Source organism: Balaenoptera musculus, chromosome 4 (assembly GCF_009873245.2).
Source record: "Balaenoptera musculus isolate JJ_BM4_2016_0621 chromosome 4, mBalMus1.pri.v3, whole genome shotgun sequence".
NCBI classification, from domain to species: Eukaryota; Metazoa; Chordata; class Mammalia; order Artiodactyla; family Balaenopteridae; genus Balaenoptera; species Balaenoptera musculus.
In genome coordinates, this window is record NC_045788.1 from 849,237 (window position 1) to 864,807 (window position 15,571).

Below are 15,571 nucleotides of genomic sequence, written 5' to 3' on the forward strand. Positions count from 1 at the left end.
AAGACTCCTTCAGGCTCTCAGAAGGGAGAGCCTGAAGCACCTGAAAATTCGCGTGTCCCTTGGAGAACCCCGAACAGATGACTGACAGGTGTCAGCTTTGTCCAGTCTCCAAGATCAGTCTGTTTGCACCTGGAATTCCACAGAGATTTTCATTCAACTGTTCTTTCTGCCTTCTGCTAAGCATGGGGGCTCAAATCCAGGCCAAGGAGCCAGCTGGAGGGGAGTGAAAATGCCACTCTCCAGGGCACACCCTCTGCCCTCTGAGAAGCCCACCTGCAAGAAATGTCACGCCCGTACACCTGTTTCAGTTACACATATCAGGAGGGCCCCTCTACATCAATAGATGCAAAGAGATCCTGGGAAGGGTGCTGGATACAGGACAGGGTCTGTACGCAGAGATGAGTGTGCAAAGAAAATGTGCAAGCAGATTTGCACTGGAAGGCAGGTCTGAGCAGCTTAAAGTCAAAAGAAAGTGTGGCTGGGCAGGAAATCAGGTTGAAAGGTCAGGAAAGACAGGTGTGTTTCTCCTAGAGCCATGGTTCTTAAAGTGTGGTCCAGCAGCAGTAACATCGCCTGAGAGCTTGTTAGAAATGCAAATCCTGGGGTCCCAGCCCAGACCTCCCAGGGTATGCGCCCAGCGATCTGTGGTTTAGCAAACCCTCCAGGTGATTCTGATGAATGCTGAAGTCTGAGAGTCATTGGTCTAAGGTGTGACTCTCATAGAACCCTGCTCCGAGCATGTGAGTAACTGCCGCCCTGCCCTAAACACCAGGTGTTATGGGGTAAATGGCTTAGACTGTATAATACTGGTACAGACCCGGTAAAGCTTGAGTTACAGGGTTTTTTTCACTGTGGCCTTAAGGCCCTAAAGAGAAAGTCAAATCCTCACCTCCAAACTCATCGCTCAAGGATGCAGTGGTCCCCCCTGTCTGCTCTCATCTGTGCAGCGGTTGGCTAGGTGGGAACCAATTCGTGGGGAAGCCCCAATATGCCCCTACCTGTTTAGGATGGCAAACATGCAAGAGGCTGTAAAAGAAAAAGGAAATAAGGAAGATAAATAGAGAAGTGGAGAGTTGAGAGTGATGTTCTCTAAGTGGAAGTGCTGTGAGACCTGGGGGAACTGAGTGACCTCTCTGGACTTTGCTTTTCTCTGCTTTAAAACGAATGAGTCAGCTGCATGACCTCCACGGCCAATTCCAGCTCTAAAACTCTGTAACCCTCTCCCTGCAGTCTGTGCCTCTCCTCTCTTAGATGTACTGAGTCCCTGGGGGTCTAATCACCACTTCCTAATCTCTGGGTACATTTTTTCCTGCTGACATTCCCAAGGGCAAACTTCTACTGATTAAAAAATCTTTCAAAGTCTCTACTTTTGAACTGGGTGTGGGACTGGTGCCTACAAAGTAAGCATAGGTGAGAAAAGTGCATTTCAGCAATGGGAAAAAGAAATAGAGTTTAATAAGTATTAAAACAAAGAGAGGCACAGAAACAAAGACCCCACACAGCCATAAATAAATAAATAAATAAACCCCCCCAAAAAAAACAGAGAGGTTGATACATATGAAAAAAAATATTCTCTCTTTCTCTTAATATGTATTAAACTCTTTATTTTTTCATACCTGGATCTCTCCTTTCTCTTGCTGTTAATTAAATTCTCATTTCATACCTTGCCCCATTCTGCACTTGTGTGAAGAAATTCTCACAACAACCATAGGAGGTAGGTACCGTTATATCTCCATCTTACAGTAAGAAAACTGAGTCTTAGAGACATTAATTCACAGTCCCAGGATGACACAGAGAGCAAGTGGCAGAGGTGAAACCCAAACCCAGGAAAGGCTGAGTCCAGAGCCAGGTGCTAAGTCCTCCAGTGTGTTGCATCCCTAGAATTTCCTATTTAAACTGCTATTTTGGAATAGAAATGAGTTTAGGAAACCTGGTGAAGGTTCACCTGTTCCTTAAAGTGGCCTTTCTGGGCTGTTGCAGACTCCCTTGGGCAGGGGAGGGGTCCCTGGTATTGAATCCCCACAGACAGTCATTGGAAGAGCATCAATTTCCCCCACCGGGGGACCAAGATAAATGAAACCAAGACAGGCCCATGACACCAGGGTCTCCGTGTTCACCATCAGAGCCTGAGTACCACTCCAGATTCCACTCTGAAAAAGCCATGTGGGGACTCCCCTGATGGCGCAGTGGTTAAGAATCCGCCTGCCAATGCAGGGGACATGGGTTCGAGCCCTGGTCCAGGAAGATCCCACATGCCACGGAGCAACTAAGTCCGTGCGCCACAACTACTGAGCCTGCACACTAGAGCCCGCAAGCCACAACTACTGAGCCCACGTACCACAACTACTGAAGCCCGCGCGCCTAGAGCCCATGCTCCGCAACAAGAGAAGCCACTGCAATGAGAAGCCCGCGCACCGCAATGAAGAGCAGCCCCCTCTCAACACAACTAGAGAAAGCCCGCGTGCAGCAACGAAGACCCGACGCAGTCGAAAATAAATAAATAACTTAATTAATTAAAGAAAAAAAGCCATGTGACCTTAGGAAAGTCACTTGAGATTGCCAGGCCTTAGTCTATCTGGAAATGAAGGAAAGATTCCTTTCCTAAGGGGCAAAAAGTATCTGTGACTATTCTCACATCGCTCGACTCTTCACGGAGATCTGCTGATTTGCAACCCGGCTCCTTTATATGGGCAGAACAAACTCTGCAGAAAAGTGAGACAAGTAGCCAGGTCCCAGAAGTTGGTACTGGGCCCTGTGTTGTCATACACTGAAGGCTTCTCTCCACCTGAAGTTTCTACATTTACATGTCATATATTTGTTAGTCGGTTTTGTTGTTGTTTTTGCTCCTTTTGCTTCACCTCCCACAAGTTAGAATACTGTGAAACACAGTTAACCGATTATTCTAGCACTCAAAAGCCCTTGTTTTCATGTAGAGCAGTTGCTGTATCCTACATATTGGTATCTAGCCCACTTAGATGACAAATTCCAGTCTCATTGTCGCACACAATTTTGCTTTTTCTTGTTTAAGCCTTTGATAGAAACGACCCTGTGATTCCGGGGGAAACCTCCTCTTCCCCTTTCACTGTTGTCTCCTCCATCTTTCCAGAAACAAATAGTTCAGAAAAGGGGAGATAATTATGAACCCCTTCTCTATTTTGAATCATGTCCACTAGCATTTAATTTTTAAGGCTGGGTGAATTGCAGATTGAAAGAGTGCAGAGATGCAAATCAGGGTTACTCTTGGGTTTGAACCTCAGCCAGGAAATTACAGTGTTGGTGTCCCCACCAGGAAAAATTCGCCCTTCCTATTTTATTTCTTGACAGGTTCAAAGCATCAACTTAGAATATGGAAAATTACATCTCAGAATCCATCTCTTCTCAATATCCAGTACACAGGTTCCAGTTCAATTTCGTTGTCAAGTCACATGAAGATTAATAACCCTTTAGGAGAGTAATCATCTTACCCAACTAACTGAATGAATCTCCCTCAGTGGGAATTTTGACGTGGCTAATCCATGGTCTTAGGAATCAGGGGGCTGGAAAGGAACTTAAGAGATGTCCTAGGTCATCTTCACATTTAGATTGAACCAAGTTCAAAATAAAGAGAATAATGAGATCTTTACTTAAAACAGTCAAAGATTCATTAGTCTTTTTTAGTAATGCAATGCTTATTTCAGTAGACTAATACAAAAAATCGTTCACTTCTTTTTTTCCAAGAGAAAGAGGAAAAGAAATGGTTTTGACGATCAGATGTTTAATACAGTTTAAACCCTAAGTGAAATTTGTACTTTAACTCATTAAGAATCTTTTAAAGAACCACGAATTTAATACCTTGGAAAAAATGGCTGAAATAAAGTGTGGGCATTTCTAAAATAAGTGTACTGTTGGCATAGACAAGCAGTGGCATTCAGAGCAACTAATTCAAACTGCCAGAAATATGCTATAATAATTCTGCACATTAACAAAGAAAATTTGAAAATTAATTTATATATTGTATTACTCAGGAATCTTACTTGCAAGCAATACACTCTGGCTGATTTAATCAGAAAATGAATGCATTGAAATAATATCAGCTTCTTGCAGAGTTGAGTTGCTAGGAAGGTTGGAAATGCATCAGGAAGAGGGGATACTAGACCACATCCCAACCAGGGTCAGGGTTGTACCACAAGACTTACCCTATGGAGACTCTGCTTCCGATGTCCTTGAAAACCAAACCCAATAGTTTATAAAATGTCCCCCAATGGTCCCAGACCCCAGATGTTACTACTGTACCTGCTACCCGAGAGTGTCCCAGAAATATATATATCCTCCACTGCTGCTGCCACCAGAACAAATGGGAATGAACGATACACTGTTCCTACTTCTTTGCATTTCTAGCTCCCAATACTTCGGTGGATCGACTGATCAACTTCAGGTCAAGTGGCTACAAGAGAGTTCACGAAAGCAACTACGTACCCTTTTGCTCTTCTGTTATGTGAACAAGGCTCTTCCTCCCACCAAGACTCGTAGGGTGGGGGGCGACAGTCAGGAGAGGCCAAGTTATGCTGCAATAACCAACAACTCCCCAAATCTTAGTGGCTCTAACATAAAACATTTTTGTTCTTTCTTTCTTTTTTCTCTGTCACACTTACATACCCGCAACTAATTAGCTGGGAGCTCTGCTCTGTGTCGCTCTCTTATTCTCACTCAAGGACATGGACTGACAGTACCACCTCTGTGTGTAGCTGTAGGTCATATGGCAAAGGGAGAGCATGGTGAAACATACACCGGCACTTAAAGCTTCTAACTGGGAGGAACACATGTCCTTCCCGCTTATCCTTTAGCGGCCAAAGCCAGCTCTGTGGCCACACCCACGTTCAAGAGGAAGGGGAGATGCAGGAAAATACAGTGCTACCATTTGCTCAGCAAAAGAACCAGAAATACTTGATGGGCAGCACTCATGAATAGCGTAATGGTGAGTTCCCAAATATATGAAGGGGATTCAGACATCAGACGGTCAAAAACTGACACACAGCTGTTATACGTTAATGATAGTTAACATTTACTGGGCAGTTACCTTGTTCCAAACATGGCTGCTATTAAATTGCCCTATAGACCTTACCTCATTGAATTGATTCTTTTAGCATTATCCTCATTTATTAAGGAGGAAACTGAGGCTAAAGAGATTATGTGACTTGCACAGGGTCACACACTAGGGAATGAAGAGCTGAGATTTCAACTTATAATTTTCAGGAACTGTAAGCTAAAGACCAAAAAAAAAAAAATCACAGTTTTTCCTGAATGAACAATAGCCACAGAAAGTTCAAACAAAGGGGTGGCTGAAGACTCACGTGGGAAGTAAAGTTGCTCTTCTGCTTCCCATCCTCTTGGTTCCTCTTCTCTTTTTGCTTCTTGCTCTCACGAATTCCGTGTGTCGATCCCAAGTCTCCTTCATGGAGACCTTGACCATGAGTTGCGGAGGGAAAGAAACCTGGGCCAAAGCCAGGATCCTTATACCAGGCTTTGGACTGCAAGCAACTCCCAGCCACTCTGAGCCTCAGCCTTCTCAGCTGTAAAATGGTAATAACAACCTTAAATTAGAAGACTGTGGTAGAAGTAAAATGTCACCAAAAAGTACTTTAAAAAGCAAACACTATACATGTAAAGTATTATTACTAGAAAGATGATGTAATAAAGAATGTCTGCTATGATAAGATACATCTGGAAGAATGAAAAAAGCTTCAAAATCCAAAAGGATGAACAGTTGAAGGAATCCCTAGCCAAAAGGGAGATATCTGGGGGAGTTATCTTTTTCAAACTTTTTTTGAAATAACACCAGATAGACTAGCATCCACTCGCAAGGCTTGTTTTGCTCTCCCTATATACCCTCATCAGTGAGAGCTTGCTAAAGCTGTCTCCTCCCTAAATAAATCTAATTCCCTAAGCCTGTCCTCCTAAGACTCTCTAATGCATTTCAGGAAACAGTGACACCACAAATCATGTTAAACCTTATTCATTTAGTTGATAATGAACAGTAATTAAATATGCCTTCTAGAAAATATATTGTAGAATTCTTAAAATGATTCTGTTCATTTTGGGGATGTCATTGGTGAAGTTAGGATTTCTAAATTCTTTCACTTTTATTGGGGTAAGTGGATAGGAGAGGTCAATATGGATAAAACCTTCCCTCTATTCAGCACAGATGGAAAGCAAGAGCTGACAACTGGAGAAAATGTCAGTACCAACTAAAAGTCTCCACTAAAACATCTCCCTTTACAATCTGTCATGTGACTGCTGTGACCTAAAGTCACTCCTTTCATCCTTTTCTATTAATTAAGATATTTTTTCATTGTTCGATTAGTGTAGAACCAATTGCTTATAAGCATTCACATCCACAGCATGTCTAAATTCATGATCTAATGCTGTTTTTTCAAAGCCTGCTTTGTGCAAGGCAAACCCAGAGGCAGCAGATGGACACTTTCTGGTGCTAAGAGAGCTGTGTATTTATTATAAAACAGAATTCTGTTGCTTAAGAAACAGCTCATTTTATGCTTCCTTTACAATGAAAAAAAGGCATTCATCTTCTGTTACATACCCCAAAATTATCTTACTTGGCATAAATAATAGAGAAATAAGAAAAGGAAAGACCAACATTGGAAAAGTCTATAGTTTTCAGTTACTGTTGGATAAATTACCCACTTTTGTTTCTTTGGCAACCATTTTTTTAAAGCAGCATTAATTTCCTGAGACACGGAATACCTTTCAGGACCACATCAGATCTCTGACAGATTTTACTCACATCTTAAGCTATACACATTGAGGAAGGTAAAAATTGCTCATCTTGCAAATCAAATACAAGTGACTATTTAGTCCTGATATTAATTTGTATTCTACTTCTCTGCCCCATAGGCTTGGATCACTGGCAAATAGCTACAACTTATTCTTTCATGGTTTCAACCAGAACTTCTGGTTTTCAAAGAACAAAACTTGAATACTGTTTTGCAAAATGTTGGGACCTATTTTAGCCTCAGTTGTTTGTAAATACTCCTGTCAAATTGTCAACCATATACTGGAGGTATTCGCTTCTTCTCATTGATGAACTCTGATATCAAGAAACTGATGAGGGAGGTGTTATTTTTTGAGAGAGTTCCTCCAAACTTCACATAGATATCAGCAAAGGGGGTAGCATGAAACTCACCATCCCTGTTCCCATGTATAGGCAGGGTTGCAAAAACACAACCCATTTTCCAAGTAAATAGTAGCAACAGCCTGAAAATGATCGAGATGGCAAATGTGACTCCAAAGAATGTCTCTTGTCTGACCATATGGGTCACCATGGCTGTGCCCCTACATAAATGTAGCCTTCTTTGGCTGTCATTTCCCTTTGCTGTCACTTCCCCTCCCCTACTCCTCTGCAACTTCTTTCTGTAACTACTCAAACTTTCAAATGGGAACATTGCATTTCCCGCTTTGCATTTATGTTTCTGCATCTTGGAAAGTGAATACTGCTTTATATCTGAAAGAAAGAAAGAAAGAGAGAGAGAGAGAAAGAAAGGAAGAAGGAAGGAAGGAAGGAAGGAAGGAAAGGAAGAAAGAAAGAAAGAAAGAAAGAAAGGAAAGAAAGAAAGAAAGGAAAGAAGAAAGGAAGGAAGGAAGGGAGGGAGGGAGGAAGGAAGGAAAGAAGAAAGAAAGAAAAGAAAGAAAGAAAGGAAAGAAAGAAAGAAAGAAAGAAAAGAAGGAAAGGAAGGAAGGAAGGAAGGAAGGAAGAAAGAAAGAGGGAGGGAGGAAGGAAGGAAGAAAAAGTAGTTTCACTTGCATGATTTTAAAGTATTTCTTTCCCAGAGGCCTTTACTTCAAAAGAAAAAGAGAAAAAGAAGCTCCTCCCCACACTGAAAACCTCCCCAAGAGAGAATACAATCAACCACATTTAGTTCCTTCAGGGGGGAGAAAGATCAGGCAGTCATCAGGCACCCCTTGCTGGGAAAATCTGGGACATGAGGGCCATTTCCACATATTTGGTTAATTAAAAAATTAGAGTTTTATTTTACTGACTCTATAGAACGATTTATTTTCTTTTTCTGCAGGTTGAACATATGCTCTTGTACTGAATTTTTATAATGCAATGCTTTAGAAAAAGCATTAGTATAAAACTTCTTTTAAACATCTCCAACTCTAAACCCTAAACGCCATTTCCCCCTGTGAAGTAAGACTGTAAAGATGTGTAATTCGGGTTTTACAGGGCCTATTGTTACTAGAGAAAACAGTATAAGTCAACTTCTCATTAAAATGATATGTGTTCCATATTATGACTTTTAATTATGAACACTGACTCCAACTATGACTCATCATTCCCACGGGCTTTAAGACAAGAAAGTAAGAAAGCCAAGCAGAAGAATTTTATAATCAGTATCTGGGCAATAGTGGATTTGGGGTCTACTAGGATTGGAGAAACCCCCAAAATCTTCTCTGCCCCCCTTTGAGATAATACATTGTCCTTTTGTCTAAGCCAGTTTCAGTATGGGATTCCTGTTACTTGTAGCTAATAGTATCCAAATATATAATATAGTGTTCTTAATTAAAGGCAAGAGTCCAGCTCTGGATCACTTAACCAGAAGAAAATATATTAGACAGATCCCTGAGGGATCATAGGACTGATTAGAGTCTGAAAGATCAGATTTGGAAATTAACACAAACCTGGGCCATTATAGAGGGCCATGATTTAGGAACCCATAAGAGTGTCACCAGTGTTATAGTCTCAATTAAACAGTTCCCTCCTCATTCTTGTGTTCTATACTCAAGATTTAATATCTTGTTGGCCATACTTAGATCACATCTACTCTTGGGGTCTGCAGACAGCAGGAAGGAATGGAAAGATTAACTCCCTTCATTTTCATACTAGGAAATGAGCAGCCTCACTCCAAGAAGATGTAAGACAGGTAAATCCCCAAAGGAACTGGAATATTAAGAGAAATGAGGGTGGACTCTGGGCAAATCACAATGACAAATAATTTAGCCAAAGAACATGGGTTTTGAAGTTAGATGGACTCCATTTATGAAGTGTGTGACCTTGAGCAAATTAATTCTTCCTTTCAAATATCAGTTTTTCAATCCGTAAAATGATCATGATTATGATGATGGAAATAACATCTGCTTTGTAGAGTTCTTCCAAAGATCAAATAAAATAATGTGTACCAAAATCTTTAACACAGAAACCACAACAAAGGAGCTGTGGACCATCAATACCAGCTGCAGCATGGTCCTCAGTATTTCCAGAAGAGATGGGAGCCTACCTGCTTTCTTGAGTGATCATTAACTTACAGGGTGTCCCATACTTTTTCCTTTACTTGTGATCACCTAGTGGGATTAACTATTTAATCACCCTCTTTGTCCCTTTACTCTGTCCATATCAGTACTCTCTTCCCAGTCAGCATTGACTAGGGAGGAGTGGGGTCCTAGGAAGTGACAGAGCCATGAAATGAAAGGAACCTGGATCACTATATGAAGCAATGCCTCTCCCAATCACAAATGTCTGCACTGAGCTGTGACGTTTAAGCCGCTATACACTTTGGGGGTTATTTCTTATTGCTTCCTCCTCTACCCTAACTAATACATAAGCTCTATATAAGTATTTGTTGAATATATGAATTTTCCCCCTAGTTTGTTTTTTCTATGCATGGTTCTTGTACTTTTGCAAGAGTGTTATAACTGAGGGTGTTATAAAGGTATGTTTATACAACACATAGTTTTCTATACTGCTTTCCTTTTGATATTTACAGTACTTTTTCCATGTCTCCATATTCTTGTGAACAGAATTTAATGATCATCAAAACTTCTAAGTGGATATTCCATAACTTAATAACTTACTTATCGGTAGAAATTTACATTTTTGTTCATCTTCCACCTTTTTAATTTAATCCTGTAATGAATAACTTCATAATCGAAAATGCATCTGAACGTTATCTATTTTCGAATAATATTCAGAGGGCTGTACTTCTTTTAACATGCAATCTTGTCTTGCTCAAAGTCTGTGAAAATGTTTAAGATAAACTTCTTCCAAATCATGAGATAAACTTAGGTTTCATTAAAGACCAGTAACAGTTAGACTAAGCCTGGTGTGCCTCGTATGCTTTTTCTCCTCTCTCCTGAAGGATGAAACAGCAGCATTCACACCTCTGCTAAGGTGTTTGGTGTGCTTATATTTAAGGCCTGAATTGTTTCTTATTATTTTCAGAAGACAGACAGCAGCTGGCTCCTAGTTGAGGTTCCAGCAGTAACCAACTCATCAATCTTAAGGGATTGATCCTGACATTAACTAATTTAATAGCAGAGTTAATCTTTTATATCTCAAATGTAAGAAAAACAAAAACAAAGCAAAAAAACTAAAATTGTGTCACGATAATTGATTTTTGAAAACCACTACCACAACAAAAACCTGCCAGCTGAGTCCTGGGATTCATTGTGTTACAAGAAACATGTTATGCTCATGGCAAGTAGTTGATAAACGAAGCAAAGTCTCTTCCATAACATTTTAGAGCTGTGTTTCTTTTGCTTTAGACCCTTAAATTTGGATATTTATTGATACAAAGGGAAAGAGCTGAAATAATTATGCAGAACTTTGGATCTCAGACCCCTCATACTCATGGTTCTTAAGCTTCCAAGGTGTGTTGTAAAAACACACTTAAAGTTTCTCATGATTTAGCAAAATTAAAAAACTGAAGTGGAAGAAGAAAACAGATTCTGAAAATGGAATCAGGAAGATAGTCTTGAGAGGGCTGGCTTTACATCCCCAAGATCCTATCTTAGATGAATGGAAAATACGTCTATCTCTATTCATTGGAGCAGAAAAAGGAGAAGACTCAAAATCATGCTGGAAAAAAAGGAGAACCTTGTATGGTAGTTTTTCTTCTCCTTGTCTTTGAATTTGCAGCTCATGCTTGTTTGCTAGAAATTTTCTTAGCAAGTTTGCAACCATGACCAGTGTGTTTTGGGTATATTAGAAAGTGGCTTTAGTATCATCCGTGAGCAATTTGTTTGCTTTGTGTCTCCTTTGCCTATTCTCCTCCATCCTAAGTTTCTCCAAGTGAGAACAAAAAACAACTCCCCCTGCTGATTCTGAAGGCGGAGAGAGAGCATTGGTCAAGTGACGGGCTGGACCAACCCAGACCACCTCCAATGTAATGCTGTCAGATGCACTCACACTCATCAGTCATGGAACCTGTCAGCCAAACTTAGTTAACTTAGTCTGACAATCAAGACTGACACTCAGCTGCAGGGACAACTTTGCTCAATGTAGACAATCTCCCTTCATCAGTACACAAACCATGCAAAAACGTACTTGCCCACTAAGCAAAACTGTATCTAGAGACCCTGCCACAGACATTTCATGCTGTTGAGGCTTTCTGGACTCACCAGATGGACCATGAAGCATTACCATGATAACTGTGAATCCACTTATTAAACATCTGATGAACACTCTATGATGTTACAGCCATTATTTTTCCATCTTACCTATTTTGCAGCATTTGGGACTTGCCAGTGTTACAACATGCTCATTCCATAATTGTGGAGAATGCAGCAGGTTGAGGTGGACATTATCTCACCCTTTGAAAAAGGCACTAAGATGCCTCAATAGTTTGTTTCCAACTAGTGAAGCAGATTAAGCAGGGAGTTTCAGACTACTTTTATTGATGTCATCGGAGGATGGGACATCTGGGCACACTCTTTCTTCCCCCAAAAGGTTACTTCCAACATGAGAGGCCCTCAAACTGACAGTGTCTCAAAGTCTCTGGTAATAGTTACTTACAAATAATATAAATTAACTAAACCAAAGCAAATGGTAGACTCATTTCCTCTTTTCTGTATATGTCACTGTCAATCTTCTTCCTCTTCATTGCTTAACTTATCCTCTGAAGAATTTTTTTATGTGGTATGAGAGGTAGTAACTAGTTAATTGGGAAACTGAAACAAGCAGAGAACTCATTAAAAATCAGTCATCTGGTGAATGGATAAAGAAGATGTGGTATGTATATATAATGGAAAATTACTCAGCCAGAAAAAAGAATGAAATAATGCCATTTGCAGGAACATGGGTGGGATGGACCTAGAGATGATCATACTAAGTGAAGTAAGTCAGACAGAGAAAGACAAATATCATATGATGTCACTTATATGAGGAATCTAAAAAAAAAATAAAAGATGCAAAATGAACTTATTTACAAAACAGAAACAGACTCACAGACTTAGAGAATGAACTTGTGGTTACCAGGGGGGAAAGGGTTGGGGGGAGGGATAGACTGGGAGTTTAGGATTGACATGTACACACTGCTATATTTAAAATAGATAACCAACAAGGACCTACTGTAAAAAAACAAAAAACAAACAAACAAAATCATTCATCTGGGAAGGTCTTGGTGAGGTGATAACTTATGAGTTGATTCTACATGATGAGAAGGAGCCAGCTTTGTGTCTGGAATATTCAGCAGCCAATTGTAAGGCATGAGCTTAGAGTGCTGAACACACAGGAAGACGGCTTCTGTAGCTGCAGTGTGGTAAGCAAGGGGAGAGTTGGGGGGGAGTGGAGGGTGGTCTGGGCCATGCAGGATGTGATCGGGAGCTCAGCTTTTGTTCCAAGTGCAATTGGCAAGCTCACCTGGAGCATTTTAAGTGGGAGAGTGATGTGATCTATTTGACATTTTAAAAGATGACTGCAGAGTAAAGAATTCATTGTGGAGAGACAAGAACAGTCCTAGGGAAGCCAGTCAGGAGGCTATTGTAGGAGCTGAGGGGAGAGCTAATGGTGGCTTGTAATAGAGTGATGCCTGTGGAAATGGAGGGAAGTGAATGAATTTCAGATATGTTTTGGAGGTAGAGGAAAAAGGAACTGTTTAGGATTGGTTACGTGTATGAAAGAAAGTGAGTAATAAGGAATGACTCCTAGGCTTTGGCTGTAGAATGTAAGTAGTTGGTGGTACTCTACACTGAGACAGGGGGGCCAGAGGGATGAAAGGAGAAGAGAGATTCCATCAAGAGTTCTGACTTAGTCATGTTAAATTTCAAGGGCTTTTTGTAAATAAGAGCAGGCAAGGGGTAGTTGGTCTATGAATCTGGAACTCAAGATGGAAGTCAGGCCAGATGTATAGTTTATATTTATAAATTTAAAGCCATGAGACTTGATGAGGTCACCTAAGAACAGAGACAGAAAAGAATAAAGAACCTATAACTGCAATGCAACCGTCTAGAAGAAGAGAATGAAAGGAAATAGAGATAGAAAAGGAAACTGAATATGGAAGCCAGAGGAGTAGAAAAATAACCAAGTGTATGGTGTCCCGTAAACCAGGGGAACAAGGTGTTTCAGGAAGGCAGGTGGAGACAAAATTCACTGAAAGTTTGCAAAAGATCAGGACTGCAAGTGACCATCGCTTGTGGCAAAATCTAGAGGTCACCCATGACCTACACAGAAGCCACTTCGGAGAACTGGTCTACTGAAGTGAGTTGAGGAGGCTGGTTGGGAGGAGTCGGTGAGAGGAAAAGAAATTGATGGTGGTATTAACTCAACAAGTTTATCTGTGAAAGAGAGCACAAAATGGCTGCAGTAGGTTAGGGGAGGATCATGGTCTACAGGTGTCTTTGTTGTTGCTATTGTTTGTATATCTAGAGCAAGAATTCAGTAGAGCAGGAAACACTTGTTGTGAATGGACCGGAGGGCAGAGCTGAGGAAGTGACTACTTAAGAATGGGAGAGAGATGGAATCCAGAGCCCAGTGAATTTGCCCTTTGAGCGGACCAGGGATGTTGATCTTCTGTAACAGAAAGAGGAGAACTCAGGACCACAGGCCTCCAGAGGAGAAAGACCCGCAGTTACCCAGACTGACTCTGCCTCCACTGTGCACGCTCAGAGACTCCCCAGTGCTGGGACTCAGAGGCTCAGCTCCGTCCCCAGCAAGACCTGACTTTCATGCCCCATTTCCAATCGCTGCCATCCTTTTCCCTCCCCAAGTTTCCATGTTCTTTCTACTCCAATTTCCCATCACTTTAAAAAGTGTAATTCAGTACTCCCTTCTTCAAGAAGCTCTTTCAGCCCACATGAATTTCTCCTTTCTCTGAGTTCTAAAAGTTCCATGCCGTCCTCATTTGCCATTTTATTATGTACTATTTGGGTCTCTAAATATTTCTTAGCTTAGGTCTTGTTTGCATGATAGGATCAGAGGTCCATGAGACAGTAAAGATGTTTTTTAATATCTGGTCTTTTGTGGTGCCTAAATGCCAGGAAGGATACTGTCTTATCTCAGAAACTACCTGATTGCTTGTGGATTGTTGCACAGGTAGAACAGAAGAGACCAGGACAGGAATGACAGAACAAATAGTCTTTCCGGTGAATATCCGCCATTACTACACAGTTAACCCCAAACTCTAGTTAATTTAGGGCGAATTAAGCTCTGCTGGGGTGTATGGTATAAGCAACAGGGTGCCCAAAACATTGCCACTGCTAGCTCTTTGAATATATCTGGCCAAGACCAATTGTGCCAGAACCCCTGAGATGAGACTTCATTCTAAAATCAAAAGTCATGGTATTTCTCACATTTATTGAGGAAAGATTATAACACTCATCATTGAAGGGCATGATTATTTACTTAATTTTTGCAGTAGGATATATCACCCTTATTCTACCCATATCATAGACAGGATAAACTAGTACAAACCTACCCACATTTCACAATTACATATTTTCATTGAAGGGTTCTGTGTTGAGCAAAAAAGAACGTGAATGTATGTCATTGTCATTTCAATGAACGAAATAGAATTCATTTTCTCAGGATCCTCAACTCTATTGCTATTAAATTATGAATGTTCTCTTAAATCATTTGTGTCTTCATGAGGTTGGGATGTGCTGAAACTACAGCTCATATATTCTTCCCCACTCCCTGTGTTGTCTCTAAACTATCCTTCATGACTGACTATTTTCTAGTTGGATTTAAAGCATGTCAATTTCACTTAGATCTATAATAGCGCTAGTGATGATCTGCTATAGGAAATCAGCTGTGTACTCATTTGGTGATGGGGCTTCAGGCCCCCTCGGTTAGCGGACATCTCAGTAAGGACAGAGCACTCAGGAAAGATGGAGGGGCTTGATTTTCATTAGCCAGCTCTAAATCCGTTATCCCCAAAACACACAAAAAAACAACAGTGCAAAATAAACAAAGTTGGTTTATCAATGAATTAATAGCTGGATTACATTTTGTTAATTATAATATAAAATGCCTGCCAGAGTTCTAATCCCTGATCCCTTCTCCACCCAACCACCACTTGCTCCTTGGATTCTTAAAGTTGTTCATGCTTAAAGATCAAACTCTCCAAGCGAAGGCTGCCAACCAATACACACTAGATGCTTTTGGCCCGTCTACAGGATGGATTGGAACAAGAAAATGGTAGGAAGGGCTGGCAATGAGGACAGAGTGATATGGCAGTAATTTAGAAGGCCTTAACTCTAGTACAGAAAAGGCAAAGGTTATCACACAGAACATTCTGTAGAACAGAAAGGTAAGAGGGGAAATGCGATTGTTCCTAGTAGTCATTAGTAGTGTTTTACTAAACGA